The 17884-nt window shown below is 37.6% G+C and overlaps 1 protein-coding gene and 1 non-coding gene across 4 annotated transcripts in view; one reads left to right on the top strand and one right to left on the bottom strand.

Moving 5' to 3' along the window:
• Txnrd1 (thioredoxin reductase 1) overlaps positions 1 to 17884 on the bottom strand; it is a 235910-nt gene that overhangs the window by 89842 nt on the left and 128184 nt on the right. The window lies entirely within an intron of this gene.
• LOC124083178 (U6 spliceosomal RNA) lies at positions 17116 to 17222 on the top strand. Its single transcript, XR_006848678.1, has one exon. It is a non-coding gene; the product is annotated as a U6 spliceosomal RNA (small nuclear RNA).

Here is a 17884-nt window from a genome sequence, read left to right as displayed (position 1 = left end):
TTTTTTGAGACAGTGTCTCACTGTACTGCTGAAGCTGGCCTCTAATTCAAAATCCTCCTGCCTCAGCCTCCCATGCAGTTGAGATCACAGGTACTCAGCACTGCACTGGCCAAAATGGAATTTTATATTTGCTGCAGACCAGACTGTAGCTATAGATAGTATCTGCCTTCAGTAAGCCAGTGGCTGAGGAATACCTCTCACCCTTTATATCAGGATCAACTTGGCTTCCTAGGTCTCAGCGTTGACCTATTCAATCAGAATTGCAAAGCATGGCCCCAAGGATAAATATTTATACATATGTATGCATGGGGACACATATGCATGTATTTCAAACATCCACTGGTAACTCATGCACACTCTTAAGGATTATTAGGCTAAAAATAATATGACATGTGACTAATATGACACCAATGACGTCAAAAATTTTAAACACTGGTGTTCATTTTCTCTCTTCCATTTTTCTTATTTTAGAAGGCAATGTAGAATTAGGGAAATGCAAATCAAAACTACACTGAGGTCTCGCTCACTTCAGTCAGAAAGGCAGCCATTGAGAACACAAACAATAATAAATGCTGGAAAGAATGTGGAGAAAAGGAACACTCTTGTACTATTAGTAGGATTGTAAATCTCCACTGTGGAAATCAGTATGGAGTTTCCTCAAAAGACTAGGAGAGAAACCACTATGTAACCCAGCTAGACTACTGCTCAACATTTATTCTAAAGAATTAAAATTGTCATGCTCTAGCGATACTTGCATATTCACGTTTATAGCCGCAGAACTCACAATAGCCTATGTTGGGACCAGCCTCGGTGTTCATCAGTGGAGGAATGGGTAAAGTAAATGTGGCATATGTTCACAATGGGGTTTTATTCATCCATAAAAAATAAAAGTATGTCATTTGCAGGATAAAGGATGGGACTGGAGACCATTATGTTAAGAGAAATAAACCAAACTCAGAAAGTCAAGGGTCATGTGTCTTCTTGCATATGTGGAAGCTGGAGAGGAAAAAGGAAAAAAAGGTGGGCAGATCTCATGAAGATCAGAGGGAGATTAGAGGGGAAAGGGACCAAGGAAAGAAAACGAGAAATCCTGGAGGGTAATACTGGTCAAATTATATTGTGATATTGTGTGGATGTATGAATATGTAACAATGAATCCCATTATGTATAATTATAATGCACCAATTAAAAATGTGGGAAAAAAATAAAACTGGTCATTATGTATATGTGGGAATAACACTTTATTGTATGTAGAAAAAAACCTTCTATCTCTACCTCATTAAATTATTTGTCCAATTAAAAAAAATGTAGGAATAAGGATTCCTAGTGATAACATCTCATGAAAAGAGAATCACAGAACGTCAGCTTCAGAGAGACTTTCTGAGTCATGGGTCAACCTATTCATTCTCCTAATGAAGAAACCAAGGTCAAGACAGGTAACAAATTGGTGTCCGAGTCAGGACTGTCATACGAGCTCCTAATTCCATCCTGCCTTACTGACTCCTTCAATTTCACGGGATGACTAATGCTAAAAGACAGTGACAATTCCTTACATAACATCTACACTAAAGGTACCACCCAACTATTAAGCTCAGAGGGCTAGTGTGAGAAAGGTGTATCATCTACGGACAGGAAAAGCTACAATTTGAGCTGGGGATATGGCTCAGTGGCAAGAGCACTTGCCTAGCATGTTCAAGACCTTGGGTTTGATGCCGAAATCCTGTGGGGTGGGGAGAAAGAAAGAAAAGAAAAGCTACAATCTTACTGGGGAGAGACTATCTTCCAATTTTTTTTTTTTTTTTTGGTGGTGTTAGCAATTGAACCCAGGGCCTTGCACATGCTAGGCAACTGATCTTACTACTGAGCTAAGTCCCCAGGCCTATTTACCAAAAAAGTTAAAAATACAAACAGATGAATACAGATGAATAGATAAATAGCAAGACAGTACTCACCTAATCAAAATCATCAAGATTTTTTCCTTAAATTCTGCCTCTTACAAAAAATAAAATAAAATTTTGTCTATAAGTTTGTATTTACTTTTAAAAATTTTTCCCTCAATTCTGAAATAAAAATCTGAAGCAGTATTCAAAGAAATATGCATAGAACTAGGTTGTCAGGAAAGCTCAGATAAAATGATGATAATGAGTTTCTTCTATTTTTGTCCCAACATTTTTGCCTACGATCGATTTCTAATATTTGGATCTATGACATATCTATTATCCAGTTGTAAGAGTTCATACTAAAGGTAATAATAATAAAATAGGCTTACTCCATGCTTATATTTGCAAAAATAGAAATCGGCAGAAGAGATTGGGTCACACAAGATAGACAAATACAGAATAATTTATGATAAAAATCCATCATATACCAATAAAGAGAAAATGCATTTGAAATTGTATGGTAATGATTATTTGGAAGGAAAAGTTGTTTTATTTATATTTTACTATATAAAAAGCATATGATCTTGAAGATCTAGATCTTCAATAACAATGTATATTATATAAAAATATTTTCTAGATAAAACTTTAGAGGCAATAACTTTCTAAACTTAGAAGAAAATACAAAAGAAAAGAGGAGTGCTGGGTGTGCTGTTGCAGGCCTGTAATCCTAGCAGCTCGGGAGGCTGATACAGGAGGGTCACAAGTTCAAGACCAGCCTTAGCAATTTAGTGAGACACTAAGCAACTTAGCTTAGTCTGTCTCAAAATAAAAAATACAAAGGGTTAGAGATGTGACTCAGTGATTAAGTTTCCCTGAGTTCAATCCCTGGCACCACCACCACCAACAAAAACAAAGGCAATAGATTGTACTGCAAAATAATAATTTTTAAGACCAAAGAGTAGCAATATAGAAAAAATATTTACAGAAAAAAATAATAATAAAAAAAACTTAAGGGCTGGAGATGTGGCTCAAGTGGTAGTGCGCTCGCCTGGCATGCACAGGGCGCTGGGTTCAATCCTCAGCACCACATAAAAATAACATAAAGATGTTGTGTCCACCGAAAACTGAAAAATAAATATTAAAAAAATTCTCTCCCTCTCTCTCTCTCTCAAAAAAAAAAAAAACTTAAGCAAATTAGTAAGAAAACAATAGGGCCACAGATGATAAAATGAATAGAAAAAGAACAGCTAATTCATTAGAAAGGCAATCAGAAACCTGGACAAAAGGGTTTATTCTTGTTTCATATCTGTAGATTCAAAATTGAAAATGACAAATGAAAACTTCTAATATTGGAGTGAGTCCATGGAAATGAGTATATAATATAAATTTGTACTGTTTTTTGGAGAATAGTTTGAAAGTGTGGATTAAAAAACCATCCCTTTTAACTCCTTATCCCCTGAACATTCCCATTACCTTTCTAGACACAGAGACAACCTTACACCTGCCTCAGCAGCTTTTCTCCCTCCCAGAACTAAGTTGCAAAGAGCTTCTGTCCCTGCTTTCCAGCCTACTTCACCCCTTTCTATTCCTAGTCCTCAATCCCTTCTTTTCAACTAATTTTTACCAACAATTGCATTACATCATTGGTGATCATAAAAAATTAGAAACAATGTCCACCATCAGGGGAATGGCTAGATTCTAGTAGCTTTCATGTTCTTCTGTAATTTTAATGGCTGCATACAATTTGAGGTTTTTAAAAATAGAAATAGTGCAACATAACGTTAATTGAAAAGAAACAGAATGCCAGATCCTAAGCCCCCCCAGTTTTATAATTATGTGAAACACTGCACATGGGAATTCTAGAAAGGGATGTGCAAAATGATCATATTAGCTATACTGGCACCACAGGATTAAGCATGACTTTTCCTACATTTTTAGAACTTTGTTAAAAAAAAATTAAGTCATAAATATTAAAGCTGCACACTATCCTATTATATTTGTTCCAAAGTGTCAACAAACTTCTCTTTGATTTCAGTAAACAGATAAATTCATTTAAATCTTTATGTTTGGCAAGATAAAGCAAGATCTTTGAACTGTGATTCAAGGGTGGAGCACTCCTACTCAAGGAAAGGGTTCCTTATTATTGTTGTTGTTGTTATTATTTGAAGATTGAACCCAGAGGCGCTCAACCACTGAGCCACATTCCCAGCCCTTTCATATATTTTATGTAGAAACAAGGTGTTCCTGAGTTTCCTAGTGCCTTGCTGCTGAGGCTGGCTTTGAACTCAGGATCTTCCTGCCTCACCGTCCCAAGCCACTGGGATTATAGGCATGCACCACTATGCCTGGTTGAGGTGCCTATCTTAATACCAGTTGCTTTTACCTGCTGAAGTGTGTACCACCCACGAGTTCCACCACCGGAAAGCCTAGAGAGCCAGGCAATGTAACGTCATCCTTTGCATGGATCTCAGTCACAGAGCTGATACCTCACTTTGTTATGTAAGTGCTCCAGAGAAACCTCAGTCATCTCTCTGTAGGAAGGAAGCAGCCCTTGGCAACACAGGAACTTCCCAGCACCCACCTATTTGAATCATCCCAAGTGATGCGTCACAACAGACTAGGATGAACTGCACCAAAATGTGTAATGGGACTGATAGGAAGATTTGGTGTTGAACAGCTGACTCCCTGCACACTAAAGGCACCCAGGGTGCCACAAGAGAGTGAGCCTAATGTGGGAAGGGGCTCCTTTGAACCACCATCTTCTTTAAGGGGATCTTACTACATAATCCTGCAAACTGTATTAACTCGTCACAAACTGCCACATATAGTCCTTAATTAGATATTGGATCAAAAAAAAAAAAGGGCAGGGGACAATTGAGTACATTTTAGTATGGATTATATTTGATGATATTATTGGGTGTATGTAGAAGAACATCATTGTTCTTTGGAGACACATGTTGAAATGTTCAGGAGTGACGATCATGATGTCTGGAACTTACCTGAAATACTTCAGGAAAAAAGGTTTGTGTGTCTAGAGAGGAGGGGTCAGGAGAGAGGGAAAGAAAGAGGGAGGGAAAAGAAAGAAGGGGCACAAGGAAGGAAAATAAACAAAAAGTAGCAAAATATGAATCTTGGTGAAGGGAATACCGTGTTTATTGGATTGTTCTTTCGACTTTTCTGTTAACTGGGTGAAGTGCTAGAACTGCCAGGGCAGTAACTCAGAACTTTTCCATAGAGCCCACAACAGTACCTTCCTGTGCAGATTGGCGGGGGAAGCCTGGCCATTCATCTTCATTCCTTCCCCTTCAGCCACACCCCTGCATCCCAGCTCATCTGATCAGAAAAACTCAGGAAGTTGGAAGTCAGCCAACCCTGTGCACATCAATCTGTAGCTAATAAGGAGTCTCTGGGACTGATGTCCTGATTTTCTTGGTGCAGACAGAATCCTACTGATATCTCTGACATAACAGACATCTGCAAAAACAGCTTCCTAGACCCTGGCCCCAAAGAGGTGGTAGATACACCTTTTTGGTGCCTAAAGCCAAAAGTACTGTCATAAGAAGACATTACCTGTGTTTCACTACTGAGATTGCTAATTACCTGTGTTTCACTACTGAGATTGCTAATAATGCTGAAGAATAAAGGGGTCCTGAGATCAGAAGTAAGAAACTAGCACCTCTGACGTTTTGAAAAGTTAGAAAGAAAAATATGTTTAAAGTGGGTTTTAATAGGAGCTAAAATCTAAGATTGCCCCCTGACACACAAACACACAAAACTTCTCCTGTGAAAGAACACAGGTTGACTTCAAATCTCCAAAAATTAATCCAAAAGGACAGTCCCTTAATCTAGTCCTCTCTAAAAAGAGAAAAAGAAATTGTTTTTACTGTTGGGATTTCTAATTCCAGGCCATTCACAACTAATGTAGGATAAAGAAGATGTAGCCTGAGTATGGAATCATCAACATTTCCTTTCTTTTATTTATTTGTTTTTTCTATTTTTTTTAACATTTCCTTTCTTTTTTTATTTTTTTTTTGTAGTTGTAGATGAATAGAATACTTTTATTTTATTTGTTAATTTTTGTATGGTGCTAAGGATCCCAGTGTCTCTCGAGTGCTAGGCAAGCGCTTTGCTACCGAGCTGCCCCAGCCCTAACATTTGCTTTCTTGATCCTTATCCACGCATGAGGCTACACAGGCTGGCATTTCTGTTTTGGGGAGGGTGGGGGAGAGAAAAAAAAAGCCCAGCAGTTGACCATTTTTAAAGTTGACTAATTAGATTTCCAGGGGATAAGGTCAAGGTCGAGAGGCTCATGCCACTCCATGAATGAAAGAAGAGACCTGTGAACTTCAAAGCCTAAAACAAGGGGGAAAGCAGAGGAGCCTAGCTAAAGAAGGCACAGTGACAAGCCTGCATGCAGACTGGAACTGCCACTTGTTAGAACCTGCATTTTTGGCATTAACAAGTAACACGATCACCTCAAATATGATGATAAAAATTTTACAGCATTCCACTCTGCCTGCTGCCATCGCTTTGTGGTTTGTAGGTTTGTCATGTGCAGAGTTTGACTCTGCTGCCTACAGTGAAAAGCATCTGGACTGCAAGAAGGCAGAAGAAATCAAAGATTTCTGTGGATCCCAGACCTCTTAACAAGACTTCTTATTTGGTTCAATGGCAAAGTGTCGTGCAAACACACCACTGCTCTCAGAAGATTCCTTTTAATAAAGTGATCATTTTTAATAGCATTTTATTCATCCCAGATGACACACAGATTATTACTACACTTTGGTCTAATAAGACTCCATCAAGCAAGAAGTTATCCCATAAAAGATCTAAGCTTAAATGGGTAAGCATGACATGATGTATAAGGTGAAGAAAAGCTAATTATGTGTTTTCTAAATCTGCAGGGTCAGAGACATGCTGGAAAATGAAACTGGAGTATTTGTGGCAACACAAGAGGGAAGACAAAAGGCTCCTGAACAGGACACAATGATCAATTTCTGATGCTGAAATACTAAATGTATCTTAGATTTTAGCTCTCTTTATTTATCAATTGGAAAAAAAAACGGAAGACTCTTTAGCTTTAAAAGGGCTTTGGCCTTACAACTTGTCATATACAGTTCTAATTATAGAAGCAAGGTGCTACAGTAAGTACTATGGTATCCTGGTGACAGCTCTTGTCTTGTACCTCCTTCAAAGGAGTCTTATTAGAAGGTTCAGCTCGAACCTGGTTGTGGTGGGGTCCTCGCCTACAAGGAATTTCCCACTTGCCTCACTCCACAGCTGGATTCTAATATGATTCAGGATTCAACAGTCTCATGGGCCATTCAAAATGAACCATCACTTCCCCCAAAGAACTGGTCTGTGAAATGGCTTATGATGTGAGAAGCTATGCCATTAGTTCATGTTGTCACTGGAAGCAGACTGTGTGTGGGGGGTGTGTGTGGGGTGTGTGTGTGTGTGTGTGTGTGTAGGGAGAGGTTAGTCTTGGTTTACTAGACTACTCAGTTTAGAGATTACCCTGTCAGGGTTAGTGTCGACACAGAGAACCTGGAAGGGAAGGGTTACTGAAGGACCAAATGGAAGAAGAAAAAAATCCAACTTCCTTTCACCTAGCAGTTAAATTTAATATTATTGTAGTTAATAAAACCCATGTTAAAGGCAATACTACAGAACTTTGTAAAAATACAAAGTACAAAACACAGGCCTCTCTCCATCTATGGAGAGATGTGCCTTTATTTGTCAGCTCTGACAAATAAACTCTCCTGGGTATCTCTGAAAAAAAAAAGTACAAAACACAAAAGACATTACATGAAAATGAAATTCTTCTTTTAAAAATGACTTAAGAAGTCAGATTTTTCTGTGACATTTACATCCTTGGTTTAACAATCCCCTCTGGATTCCATTTTTTCACCTGTGGTATAAGAGTTAATCTAGTTGCACACAAAACTTCTGCAAACATGTCTTTTCTGAACATAATATATATGTGTGAAAGAATGTAGGTGCCACCTCTGATTATAAAATCAGAATTACAGTCATTAAAATATAAAGGGAATCTGTGGGAAATTACCAAATTAATCCCTCATATACACACATTGCTAAGTACCAGTTAAAAGAGTGAACGAAAAAGTTGTCTCACCAACACGGGACCAATAACTCAGAAGCTTTCACTAAGCACATCTTATATATAAATACTGAAAACATTCTGCATTTTTCCTGTTGTTATCTATTGAGTGTTAAGAAAAGATAGTAAATGGAAAGATCACAGCACTCTGAAATAGGCAATGTGACTAAAACAGGGTGTAGAAGAAACTGTCTCAATCTTTGCAGTTCTCCCCAAAGACTTGGAAATAAGAGATAAGCTTACATCATATTTAATTTTTTTAACTCCAAAGATTAAGAAAAAACTACATAAAGCAGAAATATTTAGAATCCCTTTCACTCAGCTACATTCTCTCTCTCTCTCTCTCTCTCTCTCTCTCTCTCTCTCTCTCTCTCCTCCCCTTCTCCCCCCCCCCTCTCACACACACACCACAAAATACCTCAAAGAAAAAAATACTTTATTAAAGATGCCCTACCAACCTACACAATGTTTTCCAGAAAATACAAAGGAAGAGACTAATTCCAAACTAGTTCCAAATTTTATGAGGGTAGTATCACTCTAATAATATGTGAACTAGATAAAGATAGCATGAGGGAAAAAAAAAATCATATCCTTGTAAACAATATCCCTCATAAACAGAGATACACAATTCCTCAACAAAACATGGCAAATTTAATCCAGCAATATATAAAAAGAATAACAGTCCATAAACTAGTGGGGTTTATCCTGGGAATGCAAGTCTGGTTCAATATTCAAAAATCAATCAACTTTAAATAAAGCATGCACAAATACAAGGTTTCTACTTCTTGGCTTGCTATTAAGAATGCTATTTGCTCTCATACCCTTCTCCTTAATCCTTCATATTCTTTGTTTCTTCATATTATTTGGTTATCTTCAATAACCAGAGATTTTTCTCACCTATTATACAAAGAATTTGCAATGTATATTTTCATGTAATTTGAGTTTGGAATTCTGTCATCTGATATAATATGTTCTTCCAAAATATAATTTTTTTCCAATTAAAAAATAAATCAAGGGGCTAGGGATATAGCTCAGTTGGTACAGTGCTTGCCTCGCATACACAAGGTCCTGGGTTCAATCCCCAGCACCACCAAAAAAAAAAAAAAAAATTGTGACTGCATTATAAACATTTCATATTCACCTTTCACTCAATCTTAAAGTATTTCCCTAGTCATGAAATATTTTTCTAAACATGAATAAAAGAAAAAGAAACAAAATTTGAAAAGACTTACAAGATTAATTAGTAATAAAAAATCTTCCCACAAAGAAAACTCTAGGCTCAAATGACTTCATTGGTGAATTCTACCAAATATTTGGTACAGAATTACTACCAAAAGCAGGAAAAAAGGAATAACTTCCCTGATGCATTCCATGAGACCAGTATCACCCTGATACCAAAGCCAAACAAAGACATTACATAGAACCACAGACCAATACCTCTTGTAAACATAGACACAAAAATTCTTCACAAAGCATTAACAAACTAAATCTAGCAACATATAAAAACTTATACATTGTGCAGGGCACAATGGCGCATGCACTAGGCAACTCAGTGAGACTCTATCTCTAAATAAAATACAAAATAAGTCTGGAGATGTGGCCCAGTGGCAGAGTGCCCCTGAGTTCAATCCCCAGTACACCCGTGCCCCCAAAGACATACATCATGACCAAGTAGAATTTATCTCAGGATAAAGTTTGCACAGGTTGATTGAACATATGAAAATCAACCAATGCAATATATCATATTAATGGAATAAAGGACAAAAACCACTCAGGCATCACAGTAGGTGCAGAAAAAAACATTTAGCAAAACCTAATAACCCTTCATGATTAAAAAAAATTAATAAGCTGAGTGCAGTGGCTCACATCTATAATCCCAGGTACTTGGGAGGCTGACACAGGAGGCTCATAAGTTTGAGGCCAGCCTGAGCAACTTAGTGAGTTCCTGTGTAAAAGAAACAAAAACTAGAAAAAAAAAAAAAAAAGGTAGGGAGAGTGGCTTAAGGATAGACTGCCCCTGGGTTCAATCCTCATTACTACAAAAATAAATAAGTAAATAAAAATAAGATAATCTAGGATTAGAAGGAAACTTTCTCAACGTGATAAGACTACAGTTAACATCATTTGGCAGGGAGGGGTTTGCTAGGGATTGAAAACTACAAACATAGCTAAAGTACATTAAAGAAGACCTAAATAAATGGAAAGACATCCTAAGTTCAGTGACTGAAAGACTTAATATTGTTAAGATGGCAGTGCTCCCAAAATTGATCTATGCATTCAACAAGACCCCTACCAAAATCCTAGCTATATTTTCACAAAAACAGACAAGCCAGTCCTAAAATTTATATGGAATAGAAAGGGACCCAGAACAAAGTAGGAGGACTCACACTTCCTAATTTCAAAACTTACGACAAAGCAACAGTATTCAGGACAGCCAGGTACTAGCATATGAATAGTCATGTAGATCTGCGTAAGAGAATGGAAATGCCAAAGTAAATCCTTATATTAATTTTTGATAAGAATATCAAAACAATTTAATGGAGGAAAGAAGGGTTTTTTCAACAAATGGTGCTAATTGGTTATCCACATACCAAATAATGAAGCTGGAATCCTTTTTTCATATCAAATACAAAATTAATTCAAGACAGATCACAGACCCGAATATAATAACTAAAACTATGAAATTTGCAGGAAAAAAAAAACAAGTAAACCTTCGTGACCCTGATTAGACAGCAGTTTCTTACATATAACACCAAAAGTACCAGCAACAACAACAAAATAATAAATAATTAGATTTAATCCAAGACTGAAAGTTTATTAAGTGCTTCAAAGGATGCCATCAAGTGAAAGAAAAACCTACAGAAAATATTTGGGAGAACATATTTGCAAGTTAAGTATCTGATAAGGAGCTTGTATGGAATATATAAAGCACTCTCACAACTCAAGAATAAAAAGACAAATCACCACAGTATCATATGGGAAGAGGTTTTGAACAGACATTTCTTCAAAAAGATATACAGGGGGCTGGGGATATGGCTCAAGCGGTAGCGCGCTTGCCTGGCATGCGTGGGGCGCTGGGTTCGAGCCTCAGCACCACATAAAAATAAAATAAAGATGTTGTGTCCACCGAAAACTAAAAAATAAATATTAAAAATTTTTTTTTCTCTCTCTCTCTCTTAAAAAAAAAAAAAGGTACACAGGGTCTGGGATTGTGGCTCAATCCTCAGCACCACAGAAAAATAAATAAACAAAATGAAGGTGCGTGTACATCTACAACGAAAAAAAATTTATAAAAGATGTACAAAGAGTTAGCACATGAAAAGGTTGCTCAATGTCATTAGCTGTCAGAGAAATGCAAATCAAAACTGCCGTGAGACAGCACTTTTCACCCACCAGGATGGCTGCAGTCCACAGACAGACAAGTATTGACAAGGCTGTGGAAAAACTGGAACTCGCATATGCTGCGGATGAGAATATAAAATTGTATAGACACTCTGGGGAACAGGTTAGCAGTCTCTTTACCATATGACCCAGCAATTCTATGCCAAGAATACACTCAAAGAGAAATGAAAACTTTTGTACATAAATGTTTATAGCAGCATTATTCAAAACAACCAAAAAGTAGAAATAAACTGTATATTCAATAACAAATAAATAAATTGTGGTATACCTGTACAATGGAATATTAGAGTTGTTCCTCAGAATCAGTGGGGACTTGTTCTAGGACCCCAGGAGATAACAAAATCTGTGCTTGCTCAGGTCCCTTATATAAAGCCAGGTGTGGTGGCACACACCTGTAAATCCAGTGACTTGGGAAACTGAGTATAGGGTCTCGATTTAACATCTGAGCAGCCACCTTAAAAGTTAACCATCTTATGAGATGTTTCGCTTTCCTGTACTTCCTCTTACCCAAACTCCCCCCACCCCCATTAGTGACCTACTCCATGGTACCATAACCCTAAGCCAATCCCACAAGGACACGACCCCGTTGCTCTGGGAAGCCCCATGGTGCCATCCATGTAAGCCAATCCCATGCTATTCCCTAGCTCTGCCGCAACCATCCCCAGTCTCTCCCACAGCACCACAGCTACAACACCAAACCCCAACCCCACAAAAGCTGAACACCCGAACATCTGGGGCCTCTCCCTCCTATAGAGAGATGTCCTTTGTCAGCTCTGACAAATAAACTCTCGTGTGGATTTCGTGTGAATCTCCACCTGGTCTCGTCTTTCATTTCTTGCTTACTCATCTCTCGTTCCTCGTTTTCCCTTCACTGAGGAGGGAGAACCTTGAGTTCAAAGCCAGTCTCATCAGTTTAGTGAGTACCTGAGCAATTTAATGGGACCCTATCTCAAAATAAAAATAACTAAAATGCCCTGGTGATGTGGCTCAGTGGTTAAGTACTCCTGGCTTCTGGGTAAGAATTGGGTCAAGGTCACCTGTAAGTTGTCAGTACTTGCTGGTGTAAAAAAAAAAAAAAAAAGTACTCCTGGCTTCAACTCCTGGCACCAGAAAACTGACATCCAAAAAGTCAATTTTACTTGTATGTTATTACAAAAAAAAAAAAAAAGAAAGAAAAGAGATACCCCAACAGATACACTCATTTACTGAGAAGTTGTTATAAAATAAAAACTGAAAGTGCAGTAACAATCTTACATGTAGATGAGGGACATGGATTAAAGATCACACCTTTCAGAGAACTGATTCCAGATATACACTTGAATTCTTCCACCCAAATATTTTTCTTAAAGCATATTTTATAAAATAAAATCTCAAGACCCTTATATAAAATGGGGTAGTATCTGCCACATTACCTACACACACCCTCCCGTCCTCTATAAATCATCTCTAGGTTACTTATAATACCAAATACAATGTAATGCCATGTAAATAGCTGTTATACTGTATTGTTTGGGGAATGTTGAGAAGTAAAAAGTTTGTGCAGTACAGAGATTTTTTTTGTAATTTTTTTAATCCAAAGTTGAATCCATGGATGTGGGATACAAGAATGTGGAGACCAACCGTGTTCAACAACAAAATGTAATGAAACACTGGCACCTGCTATGACAGCAGGGACAGACCCAGAAACACGCTAAGTGAAGGAAGACAGTCGCGCATACCAAAAGTTATATGAATCTGTGTATAGGAAATGTCCAGAATAGGCAAATTTGTAAGACTAAAAGTAGATTAGCAATTGCCAAGGCCTATGGGGGCGGGGATGGTGGGGAGAGGAGTAGGGATTTACTGCTTATGGGACTGGGGATCCTTTCTGGGATATGAAAATGTTCTAAAATTAGTGGTGATGGTTGCCCACTATATTGTGCACTTTTAAATGTTATGCATTATATCTCAAGTTTTAAAAAACCTGTACACAGATGTTTATAGCAACTTTATAGTCACCAAAAGGAAATTATCCAAATAACCCTCAATGGGTACAGGGTAAATTATTATGTTCATATAATGCACTGCCACTCAGTAATAGAATGCAATAAACTGTAAATACAACAAATCTGATGAATCTCACATAGGCTATGGGTCAGAGGCCAATCTCAAAAGGTTACACTTTGTGTGACTTCACTCACATGACATCCCTCCAGATAACAAACTATATCAATGGATAACAGTTTGGAAGTTGTCAGGGATGAGGAGTGAGAGGAGGCTGTGACCAAGAAGTAGCATGAGAGAGAATTTTGGAGATTATGAAACTGTGTGTTTCTTGATTGTGTGTACATGTGCTAAAATTCAGAAAACTGACATCCAAAAAGTCAATTTTACTTGTATGTTATTACAAAAAAAAAAAATGAAAAGAGATACCCCAACAGATACACTCATTTACAGAGAAGTTGTTATAAAATAAAAACTGAAAGTGCAGTAAAAATCTTACATGCAGATGAGGGACATGAATTTAAGATCACACCTTTCAGAGAACTCATTCCAGATATACACTTGAATTCTTCCACCCAAATATTTTTCTTAAAGCAGCAATGGACAGTGTTTTGGATCTCAATATACTTATTACTTTAAAACAAGTTGTTCCTTGCTATCTTGAGTGACTGACTTGCCCACATAAAGTGAAGTGAATGAGTTAAAACTTTAGTAGTTCCTCAGGCATGCATTTCAGGAGCCAGGTCCGGAAAAAAAAGATGTCTTAGATAATACACGTGAAATTACCTTGTATATTATGGAATCCCATAAAATGCTAGGAATTTTTATTTGGGATTATTATGTTTCTTATTCATCTAGGGCTTAATGTTCAATTTTCTGAGTCAGATCTACAGTATGTATATATTTAGTTATTTATTTATGTATTTTTGGTACTGGGGATGTAACCCAGGGACACATTACCACTAAGTTACATCCCTAGCCCTTTTTATTTTTTATTTTGAGATAAGGTCTCACAAGTTGCTGAGGCTGGCCTCAAACTTTAGATCCTCCTTTCTTAGCCTTCTAAATCGCTGGGATTACAGCCATGTGCCACTGCACCCAGCTGGTCTAAAGGACTTTGGAACTTGAAAGGATTTAATTTTCACTCAATCACGTTCTTTTGCAGATGATGAAACGTAAGGCCCAAAGGTTCTTTGAAACTTGTCTAAGATCACACAACTATTTGATAACAAACTGAAACTCTCTTCTTGTAACTAATTCTCTTGCCATTCCATGGAAAGTTACATTATGGAACCATAATTAGATTATTATAATGAAACTAAATAAGGAGCCCTCAAACATAATAAAGACTTCTCTAAAGATGGTCCTATGTTAAACGGATCAAACTTAGAAGCTAAATTGTTTTATATCAGACTTTTCCATTTCAAGGTTATATTACAGGGCACAAGTGAACTTGTGAATACTAAGTAATAAAGGGATTCTACTCTGCTTCAAAGGCAAAGGTCAGTGAGCCCAGCATTCATGATTTGTGCTGGACAGTTATGGTCTGTCTTCAGATCTCTATGATAGCTTAAATATTTAATTAAACTCTCCTAAATATGCTGTTTTGTTTTCAGGTTCTGGAAATCCTCCAAAAAAAAAAAGTTTCACTTTAATTCAACTGCATGTCTCTCTGGGAAATGACACTTTCTTTTCAAGACTCTTAAGTGGGTGGAGGAATCCAGGTTCTCATTATATCAGACACGTTCAACCACTCTCTTAAGGAAGGAAGGCAGCACAGTGGTCAGGAGCACCAGCTTCCTGGGTGGGAAGTCCAGCCCCACTTCCTACCAGTCGTAGCCCTTGACTTCTTTGGGCCTCATGCTCCTCTTTTGCTTGTTGCACTGGTTTTGAGTTAAACCCTGTAAGGCATTCAGCACGTGCTGGGCACGATGAGCACTCAACAACCACGACTTTTCATACGAAGTGTCAGAAGTCACATGGCAATCTAGAAAATGACTCCCTAAGGACATATTTACTTATGTATCCCCAGCACTTACAACACCCAACAAATAAAGGATGATTAGTAAATGCTGAGTAAAGTCAATGTAACCTAACTTACAAGCCTACCTTAGGACTTACCCTGAGAAATACATCTCATACACAGGATATTGAAAACACCTATATAAGGTCTCTATTCTCTTACTTGAATAAAAATGGCAATTTTATCAGTGAGATGTTCCATTTGTAGCATTTCAAAGCATCAGAGGCAAGAGAGGTAGATAAAAGAAGTTTCCCAGGGGAAAAGAGAGATACTCTTTAGTTAATCACAGTGGGAAATAAAATCAAACTGGAGGGAACATCTTAACTCAATGCATCGAGACATTTACCATGCTTCTACTACGGGCCATGCACTACCCCAAACAGGAAGTTCAAGAGGGCTCAGTCTAGAAGAATATGCTACACAACACACCCCATGTCCTGCACCAGAAATAGGAGGGGCCCAGGTGTTCACAGAAGGCAAAACCAATGCTACTGAGGGAATCATAAGACTATCTTTGGACTGGGTCTTCATGGGTGAAAATTTGCTCAGCAAAGTGGACAAAAAGGGTATTTTAAACAGACAAGACCAAAGATTTAAAAACATAAGTAAGGGAGGCTGGAAGTTTAGGGAGCTGGGGGAAAAAAAATGCCAGATACAAGAAAGGACAGTCTAAAGGAAGAACTAAACCTGTCAAAAGGTCCTTTGATCTTAGAAGAAAGTTCAACAGAAGTTACAGCTTTTATTTGATCTAGTATGAATAATTATTAATCAGTGTTGATGCAAAAAGAAACAATCTAATATACAATCTCCTTTAAAATCTACCCTCATGCACAGATACATATTGCCCAGCCCACACCCAGAACCACAGAAATTGATTTGCCTTGATGCGTATTATAACAAACACTATTAATATTCCTAAGCAGGCTGCTGAAGCTACTGTACCTTAAACCCAGGTGCCAGACCCAGGCTTCCCTCCATCCCCATACTCAGCTGCCTGAATTACACTTATTCCCTGTGCTTGATTGACGGTTAAGTCCTAGTTCAGCCTTCCTTTCAACAGCTTTGCCTAGTTGGATGCCCCCTCTTCTCCAGCAGCCAGGCCAAATCTAGAGAATTCTATTACCATTCTAGTCTGTTAAGCACCATCCAGGAAGATCCCACCGAAACCTGCTGAAGGAATGGCACAATGAAACCTTGCTTCCTGCTCTCCCTGCGAAGGTAATCCAGTATTGTTTTTCTGACAAACTTGACTTGGGTTTGGAGAGCTGCTAAGTTCTAGTTCCTTCTTTGACTTCACTCTGTACATAAAAGAATGAAATCTAGCTATTGCTCCAATAGATAATATTACTTCTGTAAACATTAAAAAAAAAAAAACCTTAATGATTGAAAGCACAGTGCCTACTTCTAAACAAATCTTTGCAATACTCAATAAAACAATCACTGACTTCATATCGGGGCGGGGGGAGCAAGCCTTCAAATGCTCACAGTGGTTTTAACCCTGCGGTAAGTCACTGAACATACCTGAAAAAGTAGAATTCTGGCAGAGACATTCGAAGAAATTAAGCACTTAAAATATTCCTAAATAAGGGCTGGGTTGTGGCTCAGTGATAGAGCACTTGCGGAGCATGCATGAGGCACCACATAAAACTAAATAAAGGTACTGTGTCCATCTACAAATAAAAATATTTTAAAAAGTCACTAAATAAGTGCTCACTTCGGCAGCACATATACTAAAATTGGAATGATACAGAGAAGATTAGCATGGCCCCTGCGCAAGGATGACACGCAAATTCATGAAGCGTTCCATATTTTTAAGCGTTCCATATTTTTAAAATGGGAGTTCATAACCCACTTGAATCAAATATATGAAATATGATATGTCAAGAATTATGTAATGTTTTGAACAACCAATAATAAAAAAAAAAATCACTAAATAAGTGAACAGTAATTCCAAAGTAGTCATAGCTACAGCAAAATATCCTCAGAATTAAGAAAAGTATCCCAAACTTGGAAAATAAAGGAAGAAGTTGGCTAAATGTCCTTTCAATGCCATCCTGGGGCAAGTTTAACCAGCCCACTAAGACCATTCAGCTCCCTCAGATCATCCACTCCCTATGAGTGTGTGCCTGCACTTGGCTTTGCTGTTTATGACTTCTATAGAGTCCAGATATTGAAGTTTCACGTAAACGCAGACATTTCTGTCCAATAATCCCAAAGGTTAAATTTTATTGCTCTGTAGAACATTAACTAGCTGTGTAACTACTAGCAAATTTCTTTGATTATGTAAGTCTCTATTCCTTCCATTCTCCTTTAAATTGACTTTCATCTTATTGGTTCCTTAATTTTATTGATTCCTTAATTTTATTGATGAGTTTAGTATTTTATTTTAACATTTTGAAAAACTTGCTTTGACAGTTGTTGTCATTTTGCCCACTCAGTCATTTCCCTGTACTGTGTCGCTATCTAGGAGAAACT

The sequence above is a fragment of the Marmota monax genome, unplaced genomic scaffold (assembly GCF_021218885.2).
Source record: "Marmota monax isolate L192 unplaced genomic scaffold, Marmota_monax_Labrador192_F-V1.1 WCK01_AAM20220418_F8-fsc00051, whole genome shotgun sequence".
In the NCBI taxonomy this organism is placed as follows: domain Eukaryota; kingdom Metazoa; phylum Chordata; class Mammalia; order Rodentia; family Sciuridae; genus Marmota; species Marmota monax.
Note: the sequence above shows the minus strand (reverse complement) of the source record. Positions and strands in the feature narration are given on the sequence as shown.